The sequence below is a fragment of the Balaenoptera musculus genome, chromosome 9 (assembly GCF_009873245.2).
Source record: "Balaenoptera musculus isolate JJ_BM4_2016_0621 chromosome 9, mBalMus1.pri.v3, whole genome shotgun sequence".
Lineage (NCBI taxonomy): Eukaryota > Metazoa > Chordata > Mammalia > Artiodactyla > Balaenopteridae > Balaenoptera > Balaenoptera musculus.
Window position 1 is genome coordinate 85,091,266 of NC_045793.1, and position 15,136 is coordinate 85,106,401.

The 15,136-nt window shown below is 33.4% G+C and overlaps 1 long non-coding RNA gene across 1 annotated transcript in view; it reads right to left on the reverse strand.

Moving 5' to 3' along the window:
- Positions 1-1,131: 1,131 nt before the first annotated feature.
- Positions 1,132-15,136, reverse strand: part of LOC118901100 — a 214,003-nt gene continuing 199,998 nt past the window's right edge. Inside the window, exon 3 of the long non-coding RNA XR_005021292.1 lies at positions 1,132-1,193. This is a non-coding gene — a long non-coding RNA (uncharacterized LOC118901100). The remainder of the gene's footprint in view (positions 1,194-15,136) is intronic.

Genomic DNA, 15,136 nt, shown 5'->3' on the forward strand with positions numbered 1-15,136 from the left:
CTTGTTTATGAGAACTAAGAGGTATCTTGTCACCATCAGGATACAAATCAAAATAATGATGACTATGGGCCATTTTTAACACAAGTGTAGTTATAAGTTAAGAAAACATTTTTTCTCCTGTTAAATATTAGTCCAAGTAAACTGATCTTACTTTTTTTTTTTTTTTGGCTGTGCCTCACACCATGTGGATCTTAGTTCCCCACCCAGGGATAAAACCCGTGCCTCCTGCATTGGAAGCACAGTCTTAACCACTGGACCACCAGGGAAGTCCCTAAACTGATCTTTGAAAAACCATTATGCTATAGAGATTTTGCTGCATTGACAGGAAAAATCTTCTCATGACCAGTGTAAAGACAAGTTCCCGAAAATGTTAGTGTCTCCAGGAAGTTAACCTGGACTTTACCTTTCCACGTCTGTCATTGACAGCTATGATGTGTATGCCCTCACGGTAAAGTTTAGCCATCCTTTCAAACTTTTGTTAAAAGAGTACAAGATATTAGTTGCAATCTCTACAATTTCACATAAATCTGAAGATAGAATTCACAAGGTTTTCTATTTTTGTGTAGACAAATGTCCAGATTTTAGGCACTGTTAAAAAAAATCTGCTTGCTACTCTGTAGCAGTTCTCAGGCTCATAAACATTTTCTAGACCATAATGTTTTTGATGTGTTGTTTTAGGAGCTTCTAATCAAAGCATGTTATATTCTTATACTTTAGCATGTATTTTTAAATTTAACAAAGGGAGAATCTAAATTTCCAAGAAAAAAAAAAACACGTGGGATTAATAGACAAAACAGAACTTTTAAGAGTATCCAATTGACAGCACCAGCATAATAGCACTAGTGGGCTGTATTAAGGCAGTTTTTCTGCACTAATGAGTAGCTACCATTTCATGGGTGGAATATCCACTATAAGCTTTGGGACCTATGGGTGGGTAGTAACGCTGATTAATTTACCAATTCTCATTCTCTGCATGTTGCTAGAAACTGCTTTCTTTTTCTCCATTCCAGTAAACACTTAATATTAAGAACTACAGTGTTTCATTGTCAAAATAAGGGGAAACTGGCCTTGGGCCACATTTGTAAATCTACATTCGAGTACAGCATCAATCAAATCTTACCCGAATGCCAGTGTGCATCTGGGTATTACAGATGTTCAGTAGAGTCACTCATCTTCTTTCCACAAAAACAGATCTAGGGAAAAATTTTAAAACAAAACAAAAGATAAAAACAGAAGAAATAAATTTTATATTACAACTCTACTTCATCTACCAACAATAAGTTATAGACTTATATATGAGTCTGTGCTATTTACAGATTATTACTTGTACACATTTAAGCATATTCAGAGTTCTGTTTCTCTACATGTTTCCATTTCATTACTTTTTCATTTATTCTAGATATTCACATGACTAAATATGAGAGAGTTGTTACTCTGAAACTACTCTATAGTACAACGGACATTGCCTTTTACTTTGTTGAATGTTTTTTGCTTGAACTGGTTAGAATATTTAGAGCACTGGTTTTAATGTACTGGCTTGACATGAAGTGACACTAAAATGATGTCCCCGAGGCCTTATGTTCATTCAACCGAGTTAAATAAAGTTCTTGTTCTTAAAATGAAGAAAATGTAGATATCTGCAATATTCTCTGAAGCTTACTTGAAAATATTTAACTACTTTAGATAACACCTACATTCTTTTAGATTTATTCTATGTTTTCCTACTAATTAACATATGTAAGTATTTTTTAATGTCACCTTTAGGTCCAAGAAAGAATGGCAAATATTTTCATTTTTCTTTTTAAAATGATTTTTAGTCAAATATTACATTTTGTACATTAGGTGGACTATATTATAGTTTACATTTGCTTAAAACTCTTCCATAAATATTATATAGGATACAGCAGAATGGACTAAGAGTACATATATTTATAGTCTTATAGTACAAATACTGAAAATGAACACATATGGTAAAATATTTGTAATTAATTTAACTAGATTATTAGCAAATCACATATAGACACATTGGTTCTAAAAGAGATTATTTTCCCAGATTAAAAAGAGTAAAAAAAAAAACCACCGTGGTATTCAAAGAAAAGGTTTCATGGTAAAATATTTCACAAAAATAATTGTTATTTTAACTTCCTACTATTTCTGGTCACCAGCACAGTTTATAAGGTGACCAAGGATTACATCACTTCTTAACAATGGCCTGACAAATTATGCATAGACTTTTTAGAAGCTGGTGACATGAATTGAGAAAAAAAAGAAAGCATCATTCTTAGTAGCATTTTTTAAATGTAATGCCCTTAACTATGAATATTTTTTAAACTTAGAGACCAGAGAATTTATCATAGAGAATACAAATATAATAAATGTATATCAATTTGCTTAAAAGAAGTGACTATTCAGACAAGGTCTTCTACCCACTTGGGTCTACTCAAATTTCACACATTTTTTTTTTTTCATATTTTGTTTTAATGAAACAACACTTCTGGCAAGTCCTGTGTTTAATTTCCTAATATGTACAAAACCCTGCTATTTGAGTGGCAGATTCACCAGCCAGAAGCTGGCTCTGAACATGTCAGATATATTGGCACAAGCAGAGCTCAGGTGCTGTTGGAAGTCCCTGCCAGCGGGTCAAAGTCAGCTCAGAGTTGGAATCAGAGCCAGGAATGATATCTGGGTCATCAGGCACTGCGAGCAATCATTGCAGCAGGATCAGATTTCAGACAAGCAGTCATAGTCGATGGCCTGTCACAGGTGTGCTTGGTAGACATGAGTGCATGGGGGTGGTGAGAAACATAAAGCAAGCAGTCAATCAATGTTGATCTCTTTCTGCTTTTTGTATCTTTTACATAAACACTGGCCAATCACAGAAGATGAAATGTGGAATCCTAAGTCTGTGAGCTGCCCACAATTGATAAAACGATACATGATAACAAAAATTACTCCCAGATTAATAAAAACAGATATTTTTATAATACCACAGCTTACTTCTGCTTTTCTGTGCACTCCGATTTTACACTTTAAACTGCGATATTTAAATTTTCGTTTCTTTCCTTTCTTCGTACTTTAAAATTTGTATTACAATTTCATTCACAGCTTCTCTTTCTCTCACAAACTGTAGCTGTTCTAAATGCTCAGATTTCCATTAACTGAAGTTTCAGTTGATGAACAGAACAATTCTCTACTACAAAAATTTGGGAATCGCTGAACATGAAATAACACACTATTAACGTATTTCATTTGCCCAACTCCTTTTCATACTTCCTAAGTATCCACAATGTCCCTAAAGTTTTGCCTGTAGACCTACATCACAATCACCTGGGGTACATATTAAAATGCAGATTCCTTGACCTAATGTATTAAATCTCTAGGTATGGTACCTAGGAATCTGTTTTTTTAACATACTTCCTTGAGGATTCTTACATACATTAATATTACATATAAGTTTATTTACATTTATTAATATTAATATTTTAGACAAATCAACAAAATTACAAAGAAACCAACAACACTGGCCAATAGGCCACAAGATCTAAAATTAAGATGGGAGACAATGCAGATCAAGGATTCCTGGCATCAGCAGTTATCTCGCACATTTAGCTAGCTAAGAAATCCTTGGTGAAGGGGTTTCCAGGAATCCAACAGTCAGAAAGTAGTCAATGTAATCATTATTTTCAGGAAGACTGTATAGAAATAATTTAGTGGATAATTTTATCTCCTTTATGTTCTCAGTTTTCAGATTTTTCTTACTTTTATAAATATTATATATATATTAATGTGAATATATACAAATTTTTATAAGAATTACATAAATACTTATATGACTATTATACATATGACAGTGAAATTACCTAAACTGGTCTATTTTGCAACACTCTATGCAAGCAGAGTAAAAATTTCAAATGACTAAGTGTTTACAAAAATGTTATGGTCAAAACTCTTATGGCTATACTAGGAAGGCTACTCAAATTAGAACTGATTTGTCTTTCTTCTTCAGAACCAGTCATTTGCAAACTGAGGCAAATTGAGCCACTGTAGGTAAACCGTAGGATTCTAAGGTGATGGGACTGTAAATTTATTTAGTTCTTATTTAGTACTTCAAAACAAAATTATAAAATTGGTCACTTAATTGTCAGCATATGCTTGGTGTCTCTAACAGTGGGATTTGACGAGATTCATTAAATTAAAATGGTATCAATTTTAACCAGCATTATGAGTCAGGATAATCTGCAACATAGAAATATTCCATTTTGCTTTTTTCCCCCCTCTAATCTGATATCTATAAAAATGCCTACTGCAATAGGATGGTTGTTTTTCATTTACTGTAGTTAATGAACCCACTGAATTCTCTAATATTATTTAAAACTGTGCATTGAGAAAACAAAACTGCACTACATAAAATCAGCTAAGGAATATCCTGTGCCTCAGGCATATTGTTATACTGTCTTTACTATAACCAGAATATCGAAATTTCTCTTTATGTCACAGGAAATAATTATGTTTAACTTTTATTTCATTTAACAATCAAAAGCTCTCTCAATGGGCTTCCCTGGTGGCGCAGTGGTTGAGAATCTGCCTGCTAATGCAGGGGACACGGGTTCGAGCCCTGGTCTGGGAAGATCCCACATGCCACGGAGCAACTAGGCCCGTGAGCCACAACTACTGAGCCTGCGCGTCTGGAGCCTGTGCTCTGCAACAAGAGACGCCGCGATAGTGAGAGGCCCGCGCACCGCGATGAAGAGTGGCCCCCGCTTGCCGCAACTAGAGAAAGCCCTAACACAGAAACGAAGACCCAACACAGCCAAAAATAAAAATAAATAAATTAATTAAAAAAAAAAAAACTCTCTCAAGACTATGTTACTTGCTTTTTTATTTTCCTATTTTTTTATTGCATATTAGGTAAACAATGAAGGTGACTTCCCTTAAATCGCTTATTTAGTATACATTATAAATCTCATAGGATATGCTATGTTTTATAGAAGTTAATTAGATGCATTTCTTGGAGAAGCCACTCCCTCTGTGTATATATCTTGAGCTTAATTTACTGATACCTAAATCTTTAACTTGAGAGATAATTACAAAGATAAATACTAATTCAGAATCCATCAGAATGTAAAAATAATTTAAATCCTTTCATTCATGGAGCATTATTTAATTAAGCACCAATGGGTTAACCATTGAATTTATCAGGAAAAAAAGTGTATGCTTTTGATATTTTTGCTATAACCGTTAAGTAGACTCACAAACACAAAATTTGTGCTGTAAGTATATTTTACAGCTTTACACTAGTTAGACAACTTCCATTCTTACAACAGTTTTAATTTTCTTTGACGTTTGAAGAAAATATTGGATTCTCCTCAAATGGGATTATTTTTGTTCATAGAGGTCACTTAAGATTAGCTGAATGAGTAAAATTAATTAAGGGATTTAAACTGAAATCTGCGTATAGGCACAATCTAAGTAGGTTTATATGCTATTGACATTGACTATGTGACTCCAGTTTTGAGAAAATTTGAGAACTCCCAGAAGGTTGAAGAAAACTAGTTAAAATTGGAGAGGGTGTGGAAAATAGGAAAGGAAACCAGAATTTCAAATCTCCAGCATGTCATCAAATCACTTCCCACTCTGGATCAAATAAGTGGAGCCTGGTGATGAGGAGTTTGGGAAGAGAACCTCTTATCCAGCAGATGTCAGTACAACAAATCAAAATGCAAGACACAGAGAGGCTAAGAAGAATTGGAAATGCAACCAGAGCCCTCAGCAAATTGGACTGAAGTCCTAGGCTGGTCCTGAGTTAATGAGGAATAAGGGATTCTACTGAAAGACTTAGCAGGATGGCTACAAAGAGTGGGTGGTAAATGATGTCTGAAGGCTAATTCCTCATTGTGTGTCCCAAAGGGTAAAGTTACTATAGAAAGTTTTTAACAGACCAGTGTAGAACACTTTCAGTGGAGCCTCTAGTGGCTCAGAATCTGCTCTTTCTAAGACACAAGAGCCACAGAAATTGACCACTGCTTGTGCTTCACCAAGATGTTATAGCATTTAAAGGGTGATGTTTTCCTGGACTGGAGGTTCACTTTCTTAAAATTCAAAGCTAATACAGTGTTCATTAACTTTGCTGTCTCGTTCACATCTTAGGGAATAACCCAATCCCGGGGACATTATAATGTGTTTGCCAGAAACTCTTTATTAATTTTGTTCAGCTGTTCAGGAATTCACCCAGCATTTATTAAATACTTGCTAAGTTCTTCCCATTAAATTAAATATATCTCTTTCTCTATGTGTCTGTATCTCCCTCTGCCATTATAGGTAACTAAGCACATTTACACAGATATATATTTTTACATATATATATACATATATATGTATATATATTGCATGTAAATATGCAATGGTAAATCTCAGTGTCTAAAGATCACCAGGAACACACCTACAGTCAAACTTGTTTATGTATATGAACTTGCTGTAGTAAGAGAAATCGTGTACCATGAGAATTACGGCGTACAGAAGTAAGAGGAAGTTAGGGTAAGATTATTATAGACTTGATCCTATGCTGAGTAATCTGGAGCAAAATTTAAGGAAGTATGGGTTTGTATGGGACTGGGTGCTGTCAGGTATTAAGGCTAATTTGTGATTTGAGTATCTTATTTATTTTTATCTAGGCCATTTAGATTAGCTGAATAAGTAAAATTAATTAAGGAATTTAAATTGAAGTCTGCATATAGGCACAATCTAAGTAGGTTTATATGCTATTGACATTGACTATGTGAATCCAGTTTTGAGAAAATTTGAGAACTCCCAGAAGTTTGAAGAAAATGAGTTAAAATTGGTGAGGGAAGTGGAAGAAGTCAAGTTAGGCCAGAGTTGTCATTGGAAAAGCATTAGCATTCATATCAGCCAGGAGAGACAGATGTTTGGTCATTGTGATGTTTACACTTGTGGTGGTTTGTACTGTTCTATCATAGTTGCAGAATGATCTCACCTAATGTTAACATTCTCTGAAGTTCTTAATGCCCAACAGGGCACACCACAACTCAGTTGTGAGATGCTGAGCTGACTATAAGCTATCAGCAGCTATATATACAATTTTTCTTTCTCAGTAGCTACACGAAATAATCAAATTTTTACATCATAGCAGCTTGATTAATACCTGCTTAATATAGAAAGGATAAATCTGAGATAAGTCTTACAAGCATGTAGGAAGAAATTTTAAAATCATCCAATACCTCTATACTTAGTAAAATAGATAATATGATGAACCTGTGGTAAGAGAGCTTGTAGTATTGCTTTGTCAGATATTTTGAGAAGCATTTGAAGTATATTTTTTTTTTAAAAAAAGACACACTTTGAAGAGAAAAGAACAAGAAATGTAAGCACAATATGAGTCTTTGAGGAGTTTAGAGTCTAAGAAAATTTACTAACTTTATAATTGGCTAGTGATGCAAGGTACAGAGTTTTTGCGTAAATCAAGATAATGTGTGAAAAGTGCTTCAAACATTTGACATGTAAAGGTATTTTTTCTTTATTAATATTAGATGTATCTCTATTTTTCTTTAGACTGGGGATGGGAAAGACTAATGTTAAATAAATTTGGAATTTTTTAAAGTTTAGAAGTCATCCTAATTCAATGATTTGGATGAAACTTTTAAAATTACATGATTTAAAAGTAATTCAGTCTGGAAAATTAAAACTATCAGCAAGAGGAAAATGTAAATTTCCCCCTCAAATTGCTACATTTATCTTCTGGATGAGTTTTATCCATTTTTCTCCATACAGTTTCATGAAAAGCAGATGTTATAACCATGAAATGGACTTATTAAACCCTTGGACTAGAGTAAATCACACGTCCTGCAGACAGCTGCCAAGAGCTAACCATAGAAAAAATAATTTGTGGGACACAATGTGGTAGAATAACTTCAATTGCCCTATACTGCCTCCAAAGGTAAAAGTGAAGAGAAACTACTAGAAGTTATTGGAAGAAGAAAAAAATCTGTAGCATTTCATGGGTAAAGAATGCACTTGAAAGTTCTGCCTAAAAAGAACAACCATAACAGTTATTTTTATGATTTTTTGAGTAGTGTTTTTGGACTTCTATTGTCATCTGGGTTTTATATGTTATGGTAGTTATATAAGTTGCATTGAAATTATGAGATATATACATTGTTGAAACTATCTCTGAACACCAATATCTAAGGGGAGAAAAGCAGACTTTGTATGATTTTTGCCAATAATCACTTTGTGTGATTATTGTCATCCTCATTTTGATAACATTTAATAAAATTATTTGCCCTTATATACTCACATTTATCCTCATAATGGATGATACTATAATGTCATATACTATAATCTTCTAACTAGACCAGCAAAGTGTATGTGAAGGTTTTCTTAGTTCAATGTTCCTGTGAACCCATAACCTATGAATTTGATTGGTTTAACCCCCCTCTACAGGTTTAGTCTCATTTCAACCTCTTGGATTAATCAAATTTCTAACTAGAGGGAGTTTAAGGAACCCTATGTAAGTAAGTCAGCAATTTAGTTTCAAACAAAATTTGCAGTGCTCCTATGTGACGTTCATTTAATCAAAATTTCAACCATTGATTTATTTCTTTTGATGTGTAATTTCAGCTAGCTGGCAGTACTTGGCTCACCTTTCTGCACCTTCAAAATTCCCTCAATAGCTATGTGGATTGAAAAGGAAAAAAATAAATCTAAGTTGATTTTCAGATGACATGATCATGCAATAGAAAATCCTAAGGAATCCACTAAAAAACTATTAGAACTAATAAAATAGTTCAGCAAAAAAGTTCCAGGGTACAAGATCAATATACAAAAATCAGTTACATTTTTATATACTAGTAGTCCTAAATGGAAATTAAGAAGACAATTCCATGTACAATAGCATCAATGAGAATAAAAATACTTTGAGGTAAATTTAACAAAAGACCTATAAAACTTATACTCTGAAAACTACAAAACATTATTGAAGGAAATTAAGGATGACCTAAATAAAGGGAAAGATATTCTATGTTCATGAATGGTAGTACTCTCTAAATTGCAATCTCTATAAAAATCCCAGCTTGTCTTTTTGAAAGAAATTGAAAAGGTGGTCTTACAATTCATATGGAAATTCAAGGGATTCAGAACAGCAAAGCAAAACTTACTATGAAGGTACAATAGTCAAGATGGTGTGGAAGTAGCATAAAATAGGCATATACAATGAAGTAGAATTTAGAGTGTATATATAACCCTTATATTTAAAGTAAATTGATTTTTGACAAGAGTATCAAGACAATAAAATAGAGGAAGAATAATCTTTTCAAAAATTGGTGGCAGTTCAACTGAATATCCATAAGGAACAGAAAAAATTTGGACCGTTTCCTCACATCATACCCCAAAATTAACTCAAAATGGATCACAGACCTAAATGAAAGAGCTGAAAACAAAACTCTTCGAAGAAAATATAGGAGTAAATACTTGTGGCCTGAAGTTAGTCAAAATCTTCTTAGATAAGACTGAAAAAGCACAAGTGACAAAAGATAAAAATACATAAATTATAAATTGGACTTCATAAAAATTAAACATTTTGTGCTTCAAAAGACACTATCAAGAAAGTGAAAAAAGAACCTATGGAAGAGGAGAAAATATTTGCAAATCATGTATTTGATAAGAGACTTGAATCTGTATATATATATAGAGAGAGAGAGAGAGAGCGCTTTTATAATTCCATAGTAAAAAGACAAATACCCTAATTAAAAATGAGCAAAGGATATGAATAAAAAATTTATCAAAGGAAGATATATAAATGGCAAATAAGCACATGAATAGATACTCAGCACCATTAGTCGTTAGAAAAGTGCCAAGCAAAACCACGAGATGCTACTTCACACATTTTAAGATGGCTATGATCAAAAAGATAGCTAATAAAAAGTATAGGCATCTGGAGAAATTGGAACCCTCATATATTGCTGGTGAGAATGTAAAATAGTGCAGCCATTTTGAAAAACACTTCGGGAGTTCCTCAATAACTTAAACTTAGAGTTATCATATGACTCAGAAATTCTACTCGTAGACATATACTCAAGAGAAATAAAACTGTATGTCCACACAAAAACTTGTACACAAATGTTCACAGCAGCTTTATTCCTAATAGCCAGATGGTGTAAATAACCCAAATGTCCATCACTTTAATTAGGAACCAGAGTTTCTACCACATTTGTAAGGCTTTTGTTTTACAAATCAGTCCCAGTAAAGGCCACCCTCAAGATAAACATCCTCCATTGAGTATTTTTTTGACAAATACTTATGGTAGCAATAATATAAAATTCAGTGTACATGGTTTATAAAAATTCTTAGGCAAGAGAGTACATAATACTGTACTGGGGATAGAATATTTTTTAATCAAAATATTAAGGTCTTGTGAATGCCCCTGCAATATTTTCTGTTTGGAAAAAAATCAAAGGATTTTGCTGAGGATTTTGCAACAATCATAGAAAATTGGACACAATTTGCATTTTTCCTAGATCTATAACTGGGCTCTGGCCACTGAAAGAAATTTTATAAGCAAATCACCTTTTCGATACAAATATAACTAAGAAGAAATTAGTATTTCCTTGCAACTACTAAATAAATCAAAATAAACATTTTAATGACATTTATCTGAAGACATGGCTAAATTTTAGTTTAAAATTTAGTTTAAACTTTGGCCCTTTTAATGTTAAATATTTTTTCCATAAATAAAAAATTGCAAAATCTTTTGTATTCTCAATATGCATCAAGAGGAGGGTGAACTGGACAAAAATCAAGCTATTAGGAAATAAAAAGGAACATTGTGAGGTTAAAAAAACAAATTATTTTCATAAGAAAAACATGATCAAAAAATTAATAACTTCAATATATATACAGTGAAAAGAACATTGGATACTTTGTAAAATGTAATAAAAAGTAGAAGACAAACTGAATGTTTTCTAAGAAATCAGAGGAAAAGGATAGACATAATATTGAAAAACTAAAAGATGTATGAGAAGATTAGGTGAACCAATTAACTTATAATTCAAGAAGAAGCAAATGGAGACTGGCTAATAATGAAAAAATAAAGGGATATTTAGGAAACTGTAGGATGTACATACTGATACAAGGAAAATAAACTAAAATAAAGCAATATGGAGACACAGCTTAGTGCCTAAGACTGATATTATTTTTTTAAGTTAAGAATAAAAGGAAACTTGAAAAGAGATTCTAGATTGTCAATATTTGCCTGCAAAATAATTACATGAGGCTAATCTAAAATTTTTATTCACTACTAGGTTCCAGAAGACAATGATCAATCCACACAGCAGCTTCTTTCTTTCTTTTTTTTTTTTTTAATATTTATTCATTTATTCGGCTGCACCGGGTCTTAGGTGTGGCATGCGGGATCTATTTCCCTGACCTGAGATCGAACCCAGGCCCCCTGCATTGGGATCGTGAAGTCTTAACCGCTGGACCATCAGAGAAGTCCCCACAGAGTGCTTTCTTGAAAAGTGATTTGGATCCGCTTGAATGGCATTTTTTTGCCAAAGGAAAAAAAAAAACGTATTTTCAGCTACATAAGAGCTTAGAAATGAACACTAAAGGGCAATAAAGTCAGTAACTATCAAAACTTAAAAGATACCGTTAAAAAGAAAAACATATATAGTAGATATAGTTAAAAATATTAATGTAAATGAGCAATTAACCTTTAAAGAATGTAGAATAGGAAGACATTAAACCCAAATAAGGCAGATGCCCTCCCTCTAAAAAGATAAAGCAGAAATTAGTAAAGTAGATAATAAAACAAAACTAAAAAATTTGATTTGATTAATAAATGTTTGTCTAAAAAATAGAATCTTAGCAAGAAAAGTTACATAGAAAAGAAAAGCAAAGACGATTAGCTCAGCATTCAGTAAAAGAAAGAAGACAAACAAAATAACCATAGAGAAATAGGAAGAATCAATGTAGTAAATGCAGACATTAATAAATGGTAAATTATAACACTAATAAAAAACTGAAAAACTTTTCCTTCATATAGAGTCCAGTAAGAAAATTCTGTAAGAGGGGTAAATCAAGTTAACAACAATAAAGAAATACAAATACAGAAAACTAAAAACTGTATATACTAATATCAAAGAAACAATTTTAACAAAAACCAGAGAATACTATGCAATGCCATAATAATTTGAATTAAATATCAATTATGTGAAATATTTTCTGAGAAAATAAAATTATTAAAAGTGACCTAAGTTAAACAATAATCAAGCAAGAAAATTAAATGTTTTAAAATCAACCTTGTAAAAAAGTTCATCTTATAAAATTTTAAAGATAGCAAAGAAAAAAGTATATCCCAAAGAAAATAAGAATCTCCCCAGTAAGAAAATGAGGAAAAGTGCCCTAATTTGTTTCACAATGCTATGAAATCTCTAATGCCATTTTGATCATGATGGATTTACTAGTATCCAATGTGCCACCTGACATAAACAAGTAGAAATCTGGTAAAACATAAGAAACAACAGCTTTTAGATATTGGAAAAAAGGTGACCCAGGACTCTGACCCTTGAAAGAAGAAACAAATGAGATGATTTTTACTATTGCCTTAGCTTTCTCAGAAGAGTTTTGGACAGTAAAATGGGCTGGGGGTTGGGAGCAACTCAAGTAGGGCACAGCTGTCTAGCTGTGTTGTGGAATCAATGATCAGAGTTCAGGGAGACTATAGCAGAAGTAACTTTTGGTGCAGAGTATCAGAAAAGAGGGAGCCATAAGAAGAAAGGGATCCTGAAACCTGCATAGGATTCCCCTTGAATGAACAATAAGGGTTGCATGTGTAGTAATTCTCCATTATGCTAAGAAAAAAACTACCAGGAGGCAATAAGGTAAACAATTCACAGACTGGGCTAAGAGACATTTAGGTATGACCAGCCAGAATGAAGAGACCACATCAGACCTCGTGGAAATTCAGTAGAGGCCATGGAAGGTCTAAGCCTTTCTAGCAAGGCTAACCCAGTCCTAAATGAAAAGCTACTCTAAACCCACCCTAAACAGTCATGGAGAAGAACTGAGGCTCCTGCCAACAGTCAGCCATGTGAATGACCTCCTTGGAAGCAGAGCTTCTATCTCCAAACAGACCTTCAGATGACTGCATTCCTGGCCAATATCTGATGGCAACTACATGAGAGAGAGTGGGTCAGAATTCCTGATCCACAAAACTGAGAGAGGTAAGGTTTACTGTTGTTTAGCTGCTAAACTTTAGAGTGATTTGTTACATAACAATACATAATTAAAACACCAAGATGAACCCAGTTACCTTCACCGATTAGTGTTCAATCTACGACACCAGAAGCCAATGCTAAGCCCCAATTTCTGTTATCCCTTGGGTGGACCAACCTGTTACTTGGGGGTGTCGTTATTTCATTGGTCCCCTTCCATAAATAGAAGGGAATTCACTGTCCTCCTAAGAAAATATAAAAATCTAGGTACAGATTTGTCTTTCTTGCTGGAAGGACTTGTTAGTCAACTTATAAAATACTTATTTCATCACCGTGGCATGCCCACAATATGGTGTTTCACCTGGGGATATAATTCATGGCAAAAATTGTGGTATTGATCTCACGTGCACAGAGATTGGTCTTTCATCATTACTCATCTATAGAGGGCCCCATTTTGATAGAGCAGCGGAACAGCCTGCTGAAGGCTCACATACAATCCCAGCTGAGAGACGACACACTGTGAGTTTGCGTACAAATTTACAGGATGTAGTATATCCTTTAAACCCACAACCAATAAATATATTGCCACTCTCCCATAAGTAGGTGTGGAGAGAGAGAGGAGTGCTCCTGACAGAAGTCAGGAGAGAGAGAGGAGTGCTCTTACTATTCTATTTAATAACTCACTGGAAAAAAAAAAAAAGTTTGCTTCACCGTCCTACAACCTTGAAATTAATGGATTTGGAAGTCCTAGTGGCCAAGAGAGGACTGCTTCCAAAGTATATGCAATCAAGTTTCTAATGAATTGGAAGCTAAGTATGCCCATGTCCACTATCTAGTAGATCTTCACTTGTTTTTTCCCAATTAATTATATAAAATAGTTTTTACAAAGTAAGATCACTTCTAAGATTTGATTATCAACTATACACATAATGCCTCCCATAAACGTGAAAATATTCTCTGCATAGAAAACATTTAAAACTGCCAGGTGAGAGATAAATAACCAATCAGTAAAATAATGTATCTCTAAAATTAGCATCATGGACTTTAATTACGTTGCCTCTCTTTTTATATAATACATCCTAAGAAGAATCTCTCATTTAGAAATTTACATGATAATTAATGTGAATTCCACTTGAATCTATTTATGTCATCTAATCTATACAATCATATCAGTAATGTTACCACCCACCATTTAAAAACCATGTTCTTTCTTGTCCTACATCCACCTCTTCTCAACTTTCAGGAATGGTGGCTCATCCTGCTTCTGGTTCTCTTAAAATTCACATTTTCTTCTCCCCAGGGCCATTTGCCTGTATGGGTTCAGTGAATCACTAAACCGCAATCTCATTTCTCTAGACCATTAACTTTATTTTTGTCCTTTCTTCATTAAAATTTTGATTTTTTTTTTGGCAGAAAATTATTCATGAGGAAATGTCATCTTAGCTACCATGTTCAGGCACTTTCAGTTTGAAGCCAAAGACAATTATAGTGAATAATAAGTTACACCTTTTAAACTGAGGTGGTTGACCATGCGGATATTTCTGGGTATGTTAATTCAGCATGTATATAGCATCTAAAATAATTAAGAGTTATAATTTTTACTAATTTGTTATTATTATTAACATCAGATTTTATGCTGAGAATAAGAATGCAAGACACAGTTTCTGCCTCTGAGGCACTCACAGGCTAGTAAAGTCACGTTGAGAAATGTAAATCCCTGGGGCATCTGACAAAGATTCATTACACTTAGAAATCCCCCTATTAAGTCTTCGTATATATGATCTTCTCGAGTCAGAACAACTTCACAGTGTCCAACTTAAATTGAAACTGGTTTAGATCACATTTTATACTACTTTTATTTTTATTTTTGATAGTTACAGTATAAATTTGATCATCTCTCAAGTTATATC